This window comes from Panthera onca, chromosome X (assembly GCF_046562875.1).
Source record: "Panthera onca isolate mPanOnc1 chromosome X, mPanOnc1 haplotype 2, whole genome shotgun sequence".
In the NCBI taxonomy this organism is placed as follows: domain Eukaryota; kingdom Metazoa; phylum Chordata; class Mammalia; order Carnivora; family Felidae; genus Panthera; species Panthera onca.
Window position 1 is genome coordinate 109,473,807 of NC_138357.1, and position 19,821 is coordinate 109,493,627.

The following is a 19,821-nucleotide window of genomic DNA, read 5'->3' on the forward strand; positions in this document are numbered from 1 at the left end:
ATTTTGAGAGAGCGAGACAGAGAGAGAGAGAGACAGAGAGAAAATCCCAAGCAGGCTCTGCTCTGACAGCACAGAGCCCAACGACACGGGACTCGATCTCACAAATTTGTGAAATCATGACCTGAGGCGAAATCAAGACCGAAGCTCAGTGGGAGAAGTTGGCCATCCCTTCTCGGTGCTGCAGAGACGCGTGCTCCGTGGTATATCTGGCTGGACGGACAAGCGAAACGGTCCTCCATCCGAGTGAAGCGGCCAGTTTCGTGTGAGTTGTGTGTGTGCCGCAGCGTACGCGCACACTCGCGTCACCTCTAGAGCCACCACGGCCCAAGACGGAGGTTGTGGCCCGCTCCTTACCCGTCATCACGTGAACCCCGAGGCCTCCTGGCCACAGGTGCACTGCTCGAGGTTCTCAGCCTGGCCGCGCGTGTATCCGAGCGTGCGTCAGTTGGCCTGGCAGCGCTTAGCGCGGTTGTGGTTCAGCCATCCCCTTCACTTGCGCCCCCTAATTGCCTGGTCTTGCCACAAGATGGGGGGTTTAAAAAACAATTGCTCTGAGTGCACACTGTCCTTGGAGCCTTCCAAGCGCGTTAATGAGCACACTGGCTGATTATAAGGACTCCGATGGCTGCCCTCCCCTGCAGCCGCCTGACCTAGATGCACACGCTGAGAAAACTCATGGCCAGCCTAAGATATGCTCGTGGAAGAAGAGAGTTCAGTTAATTGCAAGGTAATTGAGCTAATTTACAACTAGCAAACTGGTGTGTGCCATACCCATCGAGGGCTAGCTCTAGATTTTGCCACCTCTCCCCTGCTGCAGCTAGTTAGAGGCACCGGCCAGAGAACAGGGACCTCAGGGAGCACGTGAAGGTGAGGACACGTTGTTTGTTGGCCTCACCTCTGGTTAACCCTCCATCGCCTGCCCTGAGACTTGATGTGTCTTTCCCGTGATCAGGCCCCGAGTCCCATTACAGCAAATCCCTTGGGGATGCTGTAGCTCTGGGAGATCATGTGACTCAAGGCCCCTCCCACAGCCTGTTACAAAGATGGAAAGGCAGCCCTTATTCAGAAGCATCAGGACAGGTCTAGGCACCCCTGCGATGGGATTTCCCGGGGTGGGGGCGGGGGGAGACAGATGGGGCTCAGCTCCGAATACAGCATGGGCACGTGGGAACTTGTGGCCAAGGAGCAGGGTGCAGGTCAGTGGGTGGAAAAGGACTAAGAGGAAGCATCGCGGGTATGGGGGATGCTGGCTAAACAGACCCAACAGGATTCTGTACCAAAGACAGGCCAGGGTGATCAGGCATCGCCTGGGGGATGGTGGAGGATGAGAAACGTGATCAGGAATGGAGGGTGGGGGGGGGGGGATTCTGGTTAAACGGACTTAGCAGGGTTTTTGCCAACACTGGATTCTACAGGGAAGTGCACAGATGGGCCTGGGAGAAGGTTCAGGGGCCTGACGAAAGTTTGGTCAAGAAAAGAATCTCTGCCATCCTGGCTGCCTGTCTGGCTGAGTCAGTAGAACATAAGTCTCTAGATCTAGATGTCTTGAGTTCAAGCCCCACATTGGGCGTAGAGCTTATTTGTATGTAAAAGATCTTAGGGCAAGCACAGTTCCTAAGAACTACAACCAGACTTGGGATTCAGTAAAGGGCCCTTGAGCAGCTTCATTCCAATGAAGCAATCTTGAACTGACAAGCTAGGTATTAGTCAACCAGTCCACCCTCAGGAAACTTGCCGGCTTTGCTTCCATAAGTACCACCCGTGCTTTTTGTCCAAGAGGGTCACCATGTGAGCTGTTCTTCCTTGTGTGTTTTCTAATTTGAGTAAATCCTCATGGCTTCAGTTGTCTTTGAAGTATTCCTTCACAGTTTGGGGACTCTGTCACATAGGACATAAGCCTGCTGGAGTCAGTCAGGTTCTTCCTATCTTGTCCAACAGTGAACTCAACCTAGAGCTGTGTCTCAAAGTCTTCATATTTCCTTTATCGTTGTTCCCCCCAAAGGCTGTATGCAGGGAAGCCTGGGATGGTCTGAATCATGTAGGCGTCAATAACTGGAAAAATCAAGGAAACCCCCCAGAATGAACCCACACAAAATAGAAAAGGAAGATAAACTCCAAAACTTATTAAAACAACAACTTGAGTGTGTTTTTTCCCACACCTGAAGAAAAACCACTTCTCTAGTACCCAAAACAATATTGGAGGGAAGGAGACACCTTTCCTCTACTCTCTCAGACCCTCTGTCTGTGGCCTGCTAATTACACTGGCAAAAGGCAGATTAACGGGAGGAAAGGTTTATTACCTATGTGATATGGGTGCCTCACCGAAAAAGAAATGAAGATCCCAAGGAGGCAGTTAGACCCAGGAACTTATATACCATTTTAACAAAAACAAAATGAGTTTGTGGAAAAGGGACGAGACAAAAGAAAAGAAGTTTGGGCTTCTGGGAGCAGTAAGTTGTGGGATGGTAACTATATAGGGGCAACAAGTGAAAGATAGGGGTTAGTTAGTAAGGGCTGTTCCGCTGGTACACCTCAGGGCTGACTTTCTGTCTCCAGTGGTAATGGCTGTTCTCCTCTAGAATGGGAGAGGGAGGGGAAACACCCCCACAAAGGGAAACTTATGCCCTAATTTGAGGTGGATGTGGGGAGGACAGACAACTATTTCTTCTTTTGTAGTTTCTTACCTGCTTTCAGCTCAGAACAATTCTTACGTCAAGGTGGCATATTTTGGCGTGGTACGTTATGGTTTCCTTCGATGTGTCTTACTTTTTCTACTTATAAATTAGCTGTATGCTTCCACTCCTAGGAGGTGATTGAAATGATAGTTTTACATTTCTGCCTCTTAAAATAAATGGTTCATAACTTAAAACACCCCTTCTAAGCAGGCATATAGCATTCTCTGTGTTCCCATCCCCAGTGTATTTGCTTGGCAAAGGTACAGAATGCCCTGCCCCCAGCACAAGCTCCCCTTTTCTTCATGTTTCTTCTGCTCCCCCGGCCCCTCTACACTCTCACTTTTCAGTCTTCACATACCTCCCCTCACAACATGCCCTGTCCTCCCATCAGCTGGAGCTTCACAAAGGGTTAGAGAGCCCAGGAAATAGTATAAATTCCTTTCAGTAAAACAAGAGATTTTAATGATTAAAATTTTTTTTCTGAGATCAGAAAAAGCTACCACACACGTCTCCTTTGTGAGGGAGAATCAATTTAAGATTTCAGTGAAAAACCTTTCTTGTCCATCAATGAATGAATGGATAAAGAAGCTGTGTATATACATACAATGGAATATCGTATTGTATTGTATGGGGAACTGGAGGAAGATGGCCAAACTTCCAGTTATGGGGCACCTGGGTGGTTCAGTCAGTTAAGCATCCGACTTTGGCTCAGGTCATGATCTCACGGTCCAGGAGCTCGAGCCCAGCATCGAGCCCTGTGCTGACAGCTCAGAGCCTGGAGCCTGCTTCAGATACTGTGTCTCCCTCTCTGTTTGTCCCCCGCTTGCACTCTGTCTCTCTCTCTGTCTCTGTCTCTCTCTCTTGAAAATAAATGAACATTTATAAAGTTAAAAACACACACACACACTAGAGGAGTACTCATCTCAATATTAGGCTCTACCAAACAATCTAAAGCAGAGAAACTTGCTGCATTTCTATTTTTTGAAATCACTGTCATGGAGACCTCATTGATCGTATTCCAGTGTCTCACAGATGACTGTGTCCGTGACTCCCAGACCAGTGAATAATGGTGGACGCAACAGTCGCATGCCGTGGCAGCTTCCTAATTCACAGAGTTCCCCTGGATTTACTCCCCCTGTCTCTTTGACAGGGATGGTTATGTCAAGGATTGAAACCTCTTGGTAACAGTCACACTATCTCTCCTGAGAATTTGAAAAAATATTTACAGAGATTAAAGAGAGAAGATGCCTGATTTGACCAAAGCAGTGGTTCTCAACTTAAAGCGTGCATCAGAATCCCTGGAGAGCCTGTTAAAACACAAATCACTGGGCCCATCTCCATCCCCAGAGCTTCCGATTCAATAGGTCCGGGGTAGGGTCCAGAGCATTTGCGTTTCTAACCAGTTCCCAGATGCCGCTGGTCCTGGCACCACATTTTGAGAACCACTGGACCAGACAAAAGAGAATTATTCAGCTCAGAGCCCCTACTGAGTCTCTGCACTACTAAAAATGGCCCTCAAGGGCCCCTGGGTGGCTTAGTCGGTGAAGCATCTGACTTCGCCTCAGTTCATGATCTCACGGTTTGGGAGTTCGAGCCTGCGTTGGGCTCAGTGTTGACAGCTCAGAGCCTGGAGCCTGCTTCGGATTCTGTGTCTCCCCCTCTCTCCGCTCCCCTCCTGCTCGTACCGTCTCTCTCTCTCAAAAATAAATAAACATTAAAAGAATTTTTTTAAGTTAAAAAAATAAAAAATAAAAATGGCCCTCAGGGTGGATGGCTTGTTCCGGTAGGGCATGCAATGGGCTTATTTTCTCTGTATATTTCCTATGTACCACCAGTATCTGGGCAGGAGGGAGAGGAGGGAAGTCGAACCAGCTCTGCCTAATTAAATAATGTAATTTTGAGTAGAGCACCTCTTTGCAAGTTGCATTGGCTTTGGGAAAGTTTGTCCTCTATAATACAATTTAAATCTACTATTGCTAAGAAGTGTCTTTTGTCCTAGGGACAAATGTTTACCCAGAATTTACCCACTGGGGACTGGAGTCGTAAAGGGGCACAGTTTCACCTCACTCTGATGGAAAGAGAACTCAAAAGGATTTGACATATCACACCAGGGCCCCTGGGCTGGTCTGCTGGGCTTTGGGAATGTACTGCTAGAGAATTATAGAGCCTTTGACTATACCTGAAAATGGGTGGAGAGGTACGTTAGGTCTGTTCCCTGGTAGAAGGCCCTGAAATGAGGATTCATCTGCAAGTGGTTTTTTGAACTAAGCGCTTCCAGTGATACCGTAAAGGGGTTACAGATGCAGGACAGGGAAGAGGAGGAAGCCGAAGATGTGACCTCAGCCAGACCCAGCCTCTGCCTAGCCCTGAGGGGGAACTCTGAAGTGTGAGTTATGCCTCAGAGTTTGTCCCAATTTAAGGCCAGAGAGCTAGGTTTTCACACTCCTGTCCTTGTCTATCCCTGGTTCTTTCTAGCTCTTCAAAGCTGTTCCAACAACCTGAGAGTTGTCTTCCGAAAAGAGTCTCCGGTACAGACCATTAGAAGCAAAAGCACACAGAAGCCAAGGGAAGAGGGTGGAGAAACTGTAGACAGGATCCCAGGGGACTTGGGCAGGGGTCAAAGAGCACCCACCTCAGAAGGTGATTTGCCCTAGCATAGCACCAACCCTGAGAGCAGGCGGTAGAGTTCTCCCACTGTGGAAGGAAAGCTGTATACTGACCATATTTGAAGAAGCGGGTCTCACATTCTCTCTGGAAGGGACAGAAGAGAGTGGGCCCGGGAGTAGGGCTGAGAACTGGGATGTGCCCTCAAAAGGACCCCACCCTCCTCCATGAAGTGTTTAATGCCCTTTGGACTAGGAGAGGAGTCATATTTAGCATCTAGTTAAAAAGTATTTTCTACCTCATAATGCCATTAGGTTAGCCCCAGCTGGTCAGTAAAGTCTTAAAACACATTCTCACCTGCCGTTGTGGGTGAATCGAGGGCAGGTCTCTACAGGGAGTGTGGCCCACCCTGTATCACCTTTCCCTGCTCCATGACAGCATTGTCACAGGGAGGAAGACATGGCCGCAGGGGGTGGCCTAGAGCAGGAACTCACAAAGCAGAAAAGGAGGTGCCAAGTGGATGACTCTGGAGTAGACGGATGACAACTCCCCTTTTCTTTAAAAATAAAAGAAAAAAGGCCCTTTTAAGGAGAGCAGGGAGAAGCTAGTGTTTGGATTACACATAGAGTTTAAGTATCACACCGGATGTGAGAAGTTTTTCTAAGAGATGCCACCTTTATACCTCAGCCTTGCTAGGACCAGATTGGTATCAAAATGGTGGTGGCACAAGGCATTGACTCTCTGAGACAGATGAACAGATAATGAACGATATTTCCAGAAAAATGTAGGCCAGGAATCATATCTAGCTTTTATAGCTGACAAAACTAAAATTATAGTCGGGGTTATCATCTTTTCTTAGTAATGCATTTTGACTGTAATTTGGTATTAGACAGTGCTATATACTTAGTAACATTAGTCAGCCTTATTAAAATGGATCTGATGACACAATTTTTTTCTTTCAAAAATCTTTTAAGTGTTTTACTCTTTCAAAATGTAGGATGACTAAATAAGAGGTACTTAATCTAGAAGAACTTCTTTAGGTAAGGTAAGATAGTGAGTTTGAAAATACATGTAATTTTAATAAAGGAATATATTATATAAACACTAAAATTATATGTATACTGAGGCCTACCATTTTCCTTTATATCTTTATATTTATCATACATATTTATATATCTTATACATAGTAAATGACATTTACATATAAAAATTTAGAATTTGAGCTATAAAATTATATACGTACATATATATAAATATAATTCTACTTTTCTGAGCACAAAGTATACTTCTTATTTTCTGAGCCACATTTGGTAATTCTTGTAAAACCATGCAATCTATGGTCTGGTGTAGGTATTAGAGTGTTGTGGATAATGAAAAAGATTTTGGTTTTAGCCCTTGTCCTTACAAATCTTTCTAAGGAGTAGCATGAGTGTGCTTTTTGACCTCAGCAGTTATGGTACAGTAGATATAACTAAGTCTTTGAATGATGACACTGATCTTGCTTTGCTTCTGGATCTTGATCCTAAATGCTGTTTTCATTATAAGTCTCCTGGATATGAATACATTTTGGACCTGTTCATTTTCTTGTAATTTTCCTCTTTCTAGTGTTTTGAGGGTCTGCTATTTGAGGTTCTAATGAACTGTAAGCCTCACCTGAATAAGTGCTTCACCTTGGGAAGAATAAGAGATAGGGAAAAAAGCAGAAGCTGTCATTCCCAAAGTCCTTGCTTCAATATCTGCCATTTTTCATACAAATGTTAGGAAGCCCAAAGGCTTCTAGCAGCACATTTTCATTTCAGAGGAAAGATAAGGCTTGTCTTTTAAAACCAAACGCAACCAGTTTTGCTCATGATATTTTCAGAGTGTGCTTCTTCCAGGCCACTGATGATCGGATGGAGGAAGTGGAGGCCACTAGCTTCCCATTTTCCCTTACGGTCTGTGGGGGAATATTCCATTTCCGTAGGCCATTTGGCCTGGTCACTTTCCCAGCACATACACTGCCAATTCCTCTCTGCCCTCAATCCACAGCTGACCCTGAACAACTCCATCTCCCCGCCCTGGGTGTAACCAGAGACACGGATAATCCCACGATGGTAAACAGAGTTTGTGCCAATTAAATTTTTAACGAAAACTGACATTACCAGCTCCTCAGTTCCAGTTAACCTCAGAGAATGAAAATGGCTAACATTTATTGAGCACTCACTGTATAAAGAGTGTTTGCATGCCTTAATCTCTCAAAGTCTATTTTATAGTTGAAGAAATAGAGACTCAGAAAGGGTTTAAAACTCATCAAAGCTCACATAACTGGAGCAAACCCAGGAAAATGGAACAGGCCCGTCTGGTTTCAGAGCCTGAGTTCTTACCACCATATTGTTTTGTTAGGTTTGTTTTGCATTCCCGGAGACCCTAAACCTCTTACTTATTTGTTTCTGAGATCTGAGATTTCGGAAACAAAACGTTTTATGGAATTAAAGAAGGATGCCATTAGATGTTCTGGGAAAGGCTGCACACACCTTTTGTGTGCATCTTTTTTTCCTCACAATTTCAGATACCAGACAAGCAGATTTTGTTAGAGAGGTACGGAGTTCTGCAAACTTAGATTCCATGAGCTGGGGCAGTGCAATACAGGTCTTCACTAATTCTCAGCACCATCCATCACATACAGCAGATATTCATTTTCTAGCACTACTAGCACATATTACCACAAACATACTGGCTTAAAACAACACAAATTTATAATCTTAGAATTCTGGAAGTCAGCAGTCAGAAACTGAACTCACTATGCAAAAATTCAGGTGTGGCCAAGGCTGCGTTGCTTTTTTTATTTTTAATTTCTATTTTTAAAAAATTTGTAACATTTATTCATTTTTGAGAGACAGAGCATGAGTGGGGAAGGGGCCGAGAGAAAGGGAGACACAGAATCCCTAGCAGGCTCCAGGCTCTGAGCTGTCAGTACAGAGCCTGACACGGGGCTTGAACTCACAGACCAACCGCAAGATCGTGACTGAGCTGAAGTCGGATGCCTAACCAACTGAGCCACCCCAAGGCTGCATTACTTTTTGGAGACTTTAGGGTGAATCCATTTCCTTGCTTTTTCCAGCTTCTAGAGGTCACCTGTGTTCCTTGGGTCGTGGCCCTTTCCTCGGTATTTGAATAATTTGAATAATTTGAATATCTTCAAGGCCAGCAGCAAGGCATCTTCTGGTGCCTCCCTCGCTCTCTTACTCTCTTGATTCCCTCCTTCCCTTATGAGGACCCTTATGATTATATCGGACCCCCCCCCCCAGAAGAACAAGGGTAATCTCCCCATCTCAAGCTCCATAGCTTAATCATACCTGCAAAGTCCCCCTCGCCCTGGAAGGTAACACATTTATTGGTTCCAAAGATTAGCATGTGGACGTCTTTGGGGACCATTACTCTGACCACTACAACTACCTAGTTATACACAAGGCATTGTGCTATGCCCTGGGTAAGCTGTAGTGAGCAAAAATAGCAGTCCCTGCTCTTATGGCAGTTTAAAGTTTAAAGAATGTCACCATTCCCCAACTTCCTACAATTCTGGCAAAAATACAACGATTGTGAATTATATATGATACCATACAAGTCACCAGAAGCCACTCAATCTCTTAAAGTTTGCAATCCAAGCCAAATTCAACTCTTATTCTCAACTCCTATGAACAATTATTTATCAAGTCTTTTTCAACTCAAGCATTTCTTTGACATCTTCACTAACACCAACCATCAGCTGCCACTATGGTATTGCAGTCGCTTCCTCACCTGTTTCTGTCACCAATCTCACCCCGTTCTAGCCATTGCCTTCACCACAGCTCCAGTTAACAGGCTAAATAGTTACTATTTCTCTTCAAACTGTTCATTAGTTCCCCACTGTCCCCAAGGAATAAAAGGAGGGTGCTGAGGCAATCATAAGAGGGTTGTGAGGAAAAAGTGACGAACCTTTACTGAGCGCTCACTATGTGCCAGGCAATGTTTACATAGACTATGCCACTTAAACTTCAAAGTATCATCATCATCATCATTCTGACTTATAAATGAAAAATAGGGGCACAAAAGAGTTAAGTGACTTGCTTAAGGGCACAGATAATTAGGGGAACTAGGGGGGTTAGGCCCCCAACTTGTAGAAATTCACAAGAGGATTCTAAAATGTATACGGAAAGACAAAATGACTAGGGTAGCCAAAATTACTTTGCAAAGGAACCAAGTGGGAGCTTTCTCACTACTTGAATCAAAACTCATTATAAAGCTACAGTAATTAAGACAGAGTGTATGGCCTCTGGGTCCTGGAGGAATTGACACCAAATATGCATGAGGTAATTTATTTTTTTGCATGATGGAAAAGTTCTATATCTTGATTGCAGTGGCGTTGCACAATTGAAAACATTTTTCAAAACTCCCAGAACTGTACACTGAAAAAGGAAAATTTTACTCTCTGTATATGATACTTAATAAAAAACATTCATGCTTGACCTCAGCATGGAATGAACTGGTTTACTATTGCAATTATGGTAATTGTCTTGCAATTAATTCAATTCTCTTCTTCCTCTAGCATATCTAACACTTGGTTACTATGATAAGGAAGCTTTCCATAATTAAAAGTTGATGGTGACAGAGATTCTTTTCTTGACCAAACTTTCGTCAGGCCCCTGAACCTTCTCCCAGGCCCATCTGTGCACTTCCCTGTAGAATCCAGTGTTGGCAAAAACCCTGCTAAGTCCGTTTAACCAGAATCCCCCCCCCCCCACCCTCCATTCCTGATCACGTTTCTCATCCTCCACCATCCCCCAGGCGATGCCTGATCACCCTGGCCTGTCTTTGGTACAGAATCCTGTTGGGTCTGTTTAGCCAGCATCCCCCATACCCGCGATGCTTCCTCTTAGTCCTTTTCCACCCACTGACCTGCACCCTGCTCCTTGGCCACAAGTTCCCACGTGCCCATGCTGTATTCGGAGCTGAGCCCCATCTGTCTCCCCCCGCCCCCACCCCGGGAAATCCCATCGCAGGGGTGCCTAGACCTGTCCTGATGCTTCTGAATAAGGGCTGCCTTTCCATCTTTGTAACAGGCTGTGGGAGGGGCCTTGAGTCACATGATCTCCCAGAGCTACAGCATCCCCAAGGGATTTGCTGTAATGGGACTCGGGGCCTGATCACGGGAAAGACACATCAAGTCTCAGGGCAGGCGATGGAGGGTTAACCAGAGGTGAGGCCAACAAACAACGTGTCCTCACCTTCACGTGCTCCCTGAGGTCCCTGTTCTCTGGCCGGTGCCTCTAACTAGCTGCAGCAGGGGAGAGGTGGCAAAATCTAGAGCTAGCCCTCGATGGGTATGGCACACACCAGTTTGCTAGTTGTAAATTAGCTCAATTACCTTGCAATTAACTGAACTCTCTTCTTCCACGAGCATATCTTAGGCTGGCCATGAGTTTTCTCAGCGTGTGCATCTAGGTCAGGCGGCTGCAGGGGAGGGCAGCCATCGGAGTCCTTATAATCAGCCAGTGTGCTCATTAACGCGCTTGGAAGGCTCCAAGGACAGTGTGCACTCAGAGCAATTGTTTTTTAAACCCCCCATCTTGTGGCAAGACCAGGCAATTAGGGGGCGCAAGTGAAGGGGATGGCTGAACCACAACCGCGCTAAGCGCTGCCAGGCCAACTGACGCACGCTCGGATACACGCGCGGCCAGGCTGAGAACCTCGAGCAGTGCACCTGTGGCCAGGAGGCCTCGGGGTTCACGTGATGACGGGTAAGGAGCGGGCCACAACCTCCGTCTTGGGCCGTGGTGGCTCTAGAGGTGACGCGAGTGTGCGCGTACGCTGCGGCACACACACAACTCACACGAAACTGGCCGCTTCACTCGGATGGAGGACCGTTTCGCTTGTCCGTCCAGCCAGATATACCACGGAGCACGCGTCTCTGCAGCACCGAGAAGGGATGGCCAACTTCTCCCACTGAGCTTCGGTCTTGATTTCGCCTCAGGTCATGATTTCACAAATTTGTGAGATCGAGTCCCGTGTCGTTGGGCTCTGTGCTGTCAGAGCAGAGCCTGCTTGGGATTTTCTCTCTGTCTCTCTCTCTCTCTGTCTCGCTCTCTCAAAATAAATAAATAAACATTTAAAGAAAGAAAGAAAGGAAGGAAAGAAGGAAGGAAGGAAAGAAGGAAGGAAGGAAGACGAAAGAAAGAAAGAAAGAAAGAAAGAAAGAAAGAAAGAAAGAAAAAGAAAACTATGCTTTGGCCGTCCAGTCTGGTACTTAGCCTAATTTCGGGCAGGTGGGGGGTGGGAAAAAGAGACACGGGGAGGATGTGTAAAAGAGTTAAGAGACTAAACTTGATTTCAAGCCCCCTTGAGGCGCTCCCCAAGTATCCGTTTGCCCAAAGATGGTTGATATGCAAGTAGAAAAGTATTCTTGTCTGTCCCTGAACCAGGGTCATCTTTCGGGAGCTCTGAGTGAAAAAGGTTTTAGTCCTCTTTCAATACAATGTATCTACTGTTCATGTAATTGTCATAATTGCCATTGGTTAAAATCCACATTGATTTTATTTTATTTTTTAATTTTTAAAAAATCTTTATTTATTTTTGAGGGAGAGAGAGAGACAGAGCACGAGCAAGGGAGGGGCAGAGAGAGAGGGAGACACAGAACCCGAAGCAGGCTCCAGGCTGCGAGCCGTCAGCACAGAGCCTGACGCGGGGCTCGAACCCACGAACAGTGAGATCATGACCTGAGCTGAAGTGGGACGTTTAACTGACCGAGCCACCCAGGCGCCCCAACCCACGTTGATTTCATAGTTGTGTGAAATTCGGGACTTTCGCCGATCTGTCTTGTCTTCTTTTCCTTTGTGAGGCTTTTCCATGAACCCCTATTATCGCCACGTCTCACACAAACGTCAAGAGACTCTTTTCAAAACCTGTCCCAAAAGGCCGGCACACCTCAAGGCAACAACGTTAGTGGAAAACAAGGGCCCATCCGCGATCTACGACCCGCACACCTCACCCCAAAGCCATCCTTAGGACCTTGGCGGTGGTCTCACAGGGAGGGTGATCGCGGAAGTGCGCTGCCATCAGCCGGGACAACAGTCCCCGGCTCCATCACATGCAAAGCACCTTTCCCAACAAATAGTTTAATCCTGAAGTGCAATTCACAGACAATACGACTTGCCTACCGCATCGTGTGTAAAAACGCCCTTCCTGTGACACACGGGGAAGTAACAAGTTAAAGACTTAAGTGTCAGGAAGGCATGCCAGGTGCACGTCTGACGACCGTCAGGCAGGAGATCAGTGGCAGATTCAAGGAAGGAGGACATCTGACGCCTGCACCAGATTAGATTCGGCGAGCCTCCACGTAGGCAGGCAGGAGCTACGGACGCGGACTCGCGGTTGGGGGTGGGGGGTGGAGGGTGGGGGGCGGGGTGTGCCACAGCGGCGACGGGCACCGGGAGCAGCCCTGCCGTTCCCGACGGGAGACGCAGAAACCGTGCACAATTCTGGGTGAGGCGCTGGCCAAGAAGAGAAGCGCACAGCTTGCGCCGCTTCCCCGACAGCCGCATTCCTGCGCGAATTGGCGTGGACTCGAACCGTGGCAGAAAGTAGGTTATTTGTCGGGCCGTTGCTTCTGCTTCGGTGGCGTGCTTTCCGCGTTACGGGGAAAGGAAAGGTCCGGCCCTGCGGCAGCAGCGGAAGTGCGGGCTGCGGGGCCTCGTGGCCCGGAGGCGCAGGCAACAATAGGATGAGGCTTGAGGCCTGACGCCTGAGCCTGACGCCTGCGGCCTGCAGGGAGCGCGCATGCGCAGGAGCGGGTTGTCGGCTGCTCCGGGAGGGAGGGGGGAGCTGGGGGGGGGGGCTCACCTCCACTTCCGGCCCAGCCCGCGGCCGCTCCAGAGCCGCGCGGTGGCGGCTCCGACACGTGTTGTTGGCTTTGGATACCCAGATCGCAGGTATGTCGTGCGGTGCTTTCCCGGCGCGCGTTTCTTGCCGTCCATTTGGAAGTTAGGCTGGTGGCTGCACTGTGGAGTGGCGGCGTCTGCAAGACTCTACCTCTAGCTCGACGTGAAAGACGGGACCTTCACCCGGCTCTTCAAGGCGCTTGCACTTGCGCTTGCCCTTCTCTTTAGGGCCCCTGTTGTGCCACGATGCAGCAGGCTTTAGAACGAGCTCTGGACCGTGCGGAGTATGTCATTGCCAGTGCCCAGCAGAGGCCTCCTAAAAGGAAAGGCTCAGCGAGTGGGGGAGCATCTCTGGATGAAAAACTTTATGACCTATATGTGGAAGAATGCGGGAAAGAGCCTGAGGCTACGGAGGAATTAAGAAGCAACGTGAACTTGTTGGAGAAGCTCCTGAGGAGAGAGTCGTTGCCGTGCTTAGTGGTCAACCTATACCCAGGAAAGGAGGGATATTCGCTGATGCTCGAGGGCGAAAATGGATCCTATTCGGAGACCATTCGACTGCCTTATGAAGAAGGGGAGTTGCTCGAATACTTGGATGCTGAACAATTACCTCCTGCTCTGGTGGATCTCCTGGAAAAATCTCAGGTTAACTTTTTTCACTCTGGGTGTGTCATAGCCCAGGTACGGGACTACAGGCAGTGCAGTCGGGAACCTCCCGGCTACGCGAGCAGGCATGTTCTCCTGCGGCCAACGATGCAGACGTTAGCCTGCGACGTGCAGTCCATGAGCAGCGATGACCAGACCTGGACCCAGGAAGACAGGCTTTTGCTGGAGAGCCAGCTGATCTTAGCTACGGCCGAACCGCTGTGTCTTGATCCTTCTGTATCAGTAGCCTGCACTGCAAACAGGCTGCTCTATAACAAGCAAAAGATGAACACTGGCCCCATGAAAAGGAGCTTCAAGAGGTATTCTGCACCCTCCCTGAACCGGCAGCAGGAGCTGTCTCATCGTCCACCTCCTCCTGAACTGAGAGTATGGGCCTCTTGCAAGAAAAGCAGAGAAAGGCAAGCAGGTCCGCAGCACGACCTCAAAATTTCTAAAGCGGGGAACTGCGTCGATATGTGGAAACAGAGACCCTGTGACTTGGCCGTACCTTCTGGAGTGGACGTGCAGAAATACGCCAGAGGGAAGAAGTCCGCCAGATACGATGGCTCGCCACCGACGGCCTGGCCAGCCCACAAGGTAGAAGGTGATTCCGTATTGGGCTATGAAGCTGGCGGCGAGTCTCAGACAGCGCAGCTGACTTCCATGCAGCCGCCGGATGACCCACCTTTGTCTGGAAGAAGAAGGCCCTGCAAAGAAGCCAGACGTGAGGGACAGGGGTCTCCTCCGCACTCCTCCACAGACGACCATCCAGACAGTGTCCGGCCTGGCTCAAAGACGGATGCTGGGACGGAAGCCATTCGGTCAGCTGTCTTGGTCCAGCGCAAGGCCAAGTGTCCCGCCGCCGCGTCACACGGCTCCAGTGGCTCAGCCAGCCTCAGCCAGCCGCCTCCCGGGAAAGAAACAGCACAGCCTGAGACGGTGTCGGTTTGGTCTTCAGTCCTGGGGAAGGGAGTCAGCCATCCACCTCTACGCTTCAGACTTTCCTGGAGCTCAGGAGGGACTCGGTCAGGCAACAGTTTCACCCCAGTGGAGGCAAGCGGCTTCTTTAAATCTCCAGCTCCTGCTCCTGCTCCTGCTCCTGCTCCTGCTCCTCAGCCCCCGAGTCTTTCCCAGAATTCGTCTGTGGACGTGAATCGAGTGAGCATGTTTCCCGCAGCCGCCCTGTCCAGCAGCAGCTCGCCACAAGGAACCCTGGCCCCCCCGGTCACGGCCAACTCCCAGCAGTCCTCTGCGGGAGCGACTCGAGGTAGCCCGCTTCCTGCGGCCACACCGTCCACCGCCGGCTCATCACAGACAACCCTGGCCCCCCCGGTCACAGCCAACTCCCAGCAATCCCCTGTGAGAGTGATTCGAGTTAGCCCGCTTCCTGCAGCCACACCGTCCACCGCCGGCTCATCACAGACAACCCTGGCCCCCCCGGTCACGGCCAGCTCCCAGAAGCCCTCTGCGAAACAGGTGACTCAAGTTAGCATGCTTCCCGCGGCCACCCTACCCACTACCGGCTCATCACAGACAACCCTGGCCCCCCCGGTCACGGCCAGCTCCCAGAAACCCTCTGCGAAACAGGTGACTCAAGTTAGCATACTTCCTGCGGCCACCCTCTCCACTACCGGCTCATCACTGACAACCCTGGCCCCCCTGGTCATGGCCAACTCCCAGCAATCCCCTGTCAGAGTGATTCGAGTTAGCATGCTTCCTGCAGCCACACTGTCCACCGCCGGCTCATCACAGACAGCCCTGGCCCCCCTGGTCACGGCCAGCTCCCAGAAGCCCTCTGCGAAACAGGTGACTCAAGTTAGCATGCTTCCCGCGGCCACCCTACCCACTACCGGCTCATCACAAAGAAGCCTGGCCACCCAGGTCACGGCCTGCTCCCCTGGCCCCAACATCATCCAGCTGGCGGGCCCGGTCTGTGGAGCCCAGGCTTTGGCGAGGGGTTCCAGCCCCGGGCAGGGCTCTACCGCTGGGGCCACAGATCCTGCGGGAATCCAGCCCGGCAGCCTGCCCTCGGGAGCTCGGCCACCAAATGCAGTGCGCACTGCAGCACAGGCTGCGTCTCCAGTCCGCGTTCAGTTTTTTTTAAAAAATGCTTCAGGCCTCAAGCCGGTGACTCTGCTGGAGCTTCCGCAAGGTTCGCCCCCTTTGAACGCCCAGCAGCAGCCAGAGCAGCGGCTCTATCAGTTGATTCCACAGGAACAACTTCAGCAAGTCTCCGCTTCTGGTCCTTGGCAGCCAGTGCCACGGGGTCCCGGTGCCCGAGGCCCAGCCCCCCCAGACACGGCCTCACCTGCTCAGCAAGCCGTTGTCCTGAACCGCCTGGGACGGGGACGGGGACGGGGACAGGGACAGGGACAGGGGAGTTTGCTGCAGCCCCAGGCAGCTGTGTTGTCTCTGCTTGGCTGTGCTGCAGAGAACCAGGGAAGAGCCGGGCCGAGCGGCCCTCGGCACACGCTGCAGCTGTCCCCTGCCTCGCAGCCGTGGCCACAGCAGCAGGCGCAACAGCATAGAATCTTGCAGCACCCGGTGGCCGTGACAACAGTAGCCACCCAGACGGCTCAGCCTTCTTGGGACCAGCGGGCCGCAAGCCAGTCCGAAGGTAAAAGGAACAGAGGCCCGCCTTCCCCTCCCAGATCCTGAGTCTCGCTTATTTCCTCTCTTTTTTTTTTTTTTTTTTTTTTTTTTATTTTATTTTTGGGACAGAGAGAGACAGAGCATGAACGGGGGAGGGGCAGAGAGAGAGGGAGACACAGAATCGGAAACAGGCTCCAGGCTCCGAGCCATCAGCCCAGAGCCTGACGCGGGGCTCGAACTCACGGACCGCGAGATCGTGACCTGGCTGAAGTCGGACGCTTAACCGACTGCGCCACCCAGGCGCCCCATTTCCTCTCTTTTTAAAAACACCAGAGCGTCGGCCCAGGTGAACTCCGAGGTTTTCCTTCGTTTGGGGTTTTTTGGTTTTTGCTTTTTTAATGTGTCAGCAGCATCTTACCTTTAGATGTACGAACTCTGTACAGAAGCACAACCTCGTGAGTTTTGCACAGAAACAAGGCAGTGATTTAAGAAACTGGGATCGTTTTGCTGAAAGTGATCGAAGTGCCCGGTTCAGTAGTGCTCAGTACGTTCACACTGCTGCGCAGCACGTCTCTAGAATTGCTTTCATCCTGCAGAAGCGACGCTCTTGTCCCCGTCAAGCACCAGCTCCCCATTTCCCTCTCCCCCAGCCCAGGCATGCACGGTATCATTTTCTGTGTCCGCGAGTGTGACTGCTTTAGAGCCTTCGGATAAAGTGCACTCGTGGAACAGGAGGTGTCCTTCTGTGACTGGCTTACTTCACTTAGCGTAACGTCGTCACCGTCAAGGCTCACCCTTGACGCGTTGTAGCGTGGACGGGAAGGCCATAGGTTTTTATGGGGCGCCTGGATGGCTCAGTCGGTTAAGGGTCTGGCTTCAGCTCAGGTCATGATCTCGCGATTTGTGAGTTCGAGCCCTGCGTTGGGCTCTGTGCTGAGAGCTCGGAGCCTGGAGCCTGCTTCAGATTCTGTGTCTCCCTCTGTCTCTGCCCCTCCCCTGCTCGTGCTCCCCCCCCCCCCCCGCCCCCATCTCTCTGTCTCTCTCTCAAAAAATGAGCGAACGTTAAAAAAAAATTTTAATGGTGTCACTGCACATAATCGGTACTGAACTGACCTATTAATGTTTATCTGTTCTTGAGAGAGAGAGAATGCACGAGTGGGGGGAGAGTCCGAGAGAGAGGGAGACACAGAATCCGAAGCAGGCTCCAGGCCCTGAGCGGTCAGCACAAAGCCCGACGGCGGGGCTTGAATTCCCAAACTGTGAGGTCATGACCTGAGCCGAAGTCGGGTGCTTAACCAACTGAGCCACCCACTTCAGCCGCCCCTGAAGTGACCTGTTAAATAGGAGAAACACCTTTCAGAAGAACGTCGTTTGGTGTGTGTCAAAAAGGTTCGCGTGCAGCGTATTAAATGCAATCCTTACGAATTAGTTTTGAAAGAAACTGTGAAAACTACCAAAAGATGATGCTTGTCAGGCTCATATGGAGGATGTGGGAGCCCTCCCAACGTGCAGAGTGGCTCAGGGGCGCCCGTGTTGGGGGCGGTCCACAGGCTGAGCTCAGCCCTTCTCCTCCAGGTACAATCACTGGGCCTGAAAAGGCACTTGTGGGAGGTCTTTGCTTTCTCCCTATCAAATCATTTGCTTGTTTTAGAACTCCAGGTTATTTGCAGAAATTGAACAGCTAAACATTTGAAAATGAGTTTTCTTTGTTTGCTTTTCAAGCGTTTGCTACCTTGGTCACTTCTGACGTGGAATCCACCCCCCCGGCCCCCCACCCATTCCTGCCTGTCCCCTCCCGGTGATCATCACTTGTTCGGCAGCCCCTGCTCCCTCGTGTCTGTTCCTTCTGTCTTGTGTCAGTGGGGCTCAGCAGATCCCCGAAGTTCGTTCTCTTTCGCCTTTCTTTTTATTGAGGTGTAATTCACAGAAGCGACAAGGAACCGTTTTAAAGTTACGGCCGCGTGGCATTGAATGCCTTCACGTTGCCGTGCGACCACCTCTTCTATTTCCAAAACGTTTTCATCACCCCAGAGAAATCTCTGTAGCCACTAGCACGGGGGGTCCCGTCCTCCCCTCCCCCAGCCCCGGAAACACCAATCTGCTTTCTGGTCTGTGGACTTTCCTGTTCTAGATGCTTGCCAATGATGGAGTCAAATGGTATGTGACCTTTTTTGTCTGGCCTCGTTCACTTGGCCTAGTGTTCAAGGTTCCTCTTCGGTGTGACACGGATCGGGCTTCGTCCATTCTTTCATGGCTGAATAATATTCCCTTGTCAGCACAGACCGCATTTAGCTCCTCCGTTATCCACTGATGGACACGGAGGTTGCTTCCAGCCTTTGGGCGTTGTGAACGGTGTTGCTAGGATCATTGGCGTTTGAGAGCTTCGTCTATTTTGTTCCCTTGCCATTTCCAAAGGGCAACCTGTCCACACAAAATTTGTTTTCTACGTACACACGCATGTGTCCCTGCCTCTTGCCCTAAGAAAGAAGGGAAATGTGGCCTGGCAGTTCCAAAAGAGATGAGTGACAAGGCGGGTAACCGGTGGGTGACTCCCACGTGATCGACCCGGCTGTACTAATGTGCTACGGATCCTGGCGAGGGAGGATTTTGGCCAACTTCAAGCAAACAAGTCAGATGTGCCACGTGAGTGACAGGGAGCCCACGAGAGCTTTGTGTAACCCATCGTGGACATCTTTGGGTGTGGTGGCTGCGCTTTGAAGAAGTGAACTTGCTCAGGAGAGTGTGTGCTAGGCCTTGGGAACCAGCTAGACACCCGTGCTCAGAATCTCACCTGATTCGATGTACTTGTTTCCTTTTGCCCTCTATCTGGCCCTTTTTGTAGTGGTGACCCTTGAACCGTGTGGGGGTTAGGGGCGCCGATTCCCCACGAAGTCAAAAATCTGTGTGTAGCTTTTGCGTAACCAAAAACTTAATCCCTAATAGCCTACTGTTGACCAAACACCTTACCGATCACTTAAACAGTCGAGTAATATATTTTGTACGTTATATGCATTATAGACTGTATTCTTACAATAAAGTAAGCTAGAGAAATAATGCTATTAAGAAAATTATAAGGAAGAGAAAGTACATTTACAGCCCAGTACTTATCTATGGAAAAAATATGCATATAATGGACCTGCAAAGTTCAAATCTATGTTGTTCAAGGTTCAGCTGTACTACACGGAGACATAGCTGAGCTTGTGGTTGAGTAATGTGGCAGTCCCCTCCTAGGCAAGCAAATAAATTCAGCTTTGTATCAGATTACCGTTGGTGGTCTATGTTATTTCTTTCTAATCATCCCCTCCAAGGTTGGTAGTTTGATGCCGCTGCAATTTGATGCAAGGGTAAGCACTTCTCAAGTAAAATCCCAGGGTATGTATTTATTCACAGAACTCTGTAAGGAGGACTTCCCG

At 49.7% G+C, this 19,821-nt stretch overlaps 1 long non-coding RNA gene and 1 pseudogene across 1 annotated transcript in view; one reads left to right on the forward strand and one right to left on the reverse strand.

The window, feature by feature from the left end:
* Positions 1-19,821, reverse strand: part of LOC145713881 (uncharacterized) — a 136,245-nt gene that overhangs the window by 82,147 nt on the left and 34,277 nt on the right. The window lies entirely within an intron of this gene.
* LOC145713494 (transcription factor SPT20 homolog pseudogene) lies at positions 13,192-16,492 on the forward strand (annotated as a pseudogene).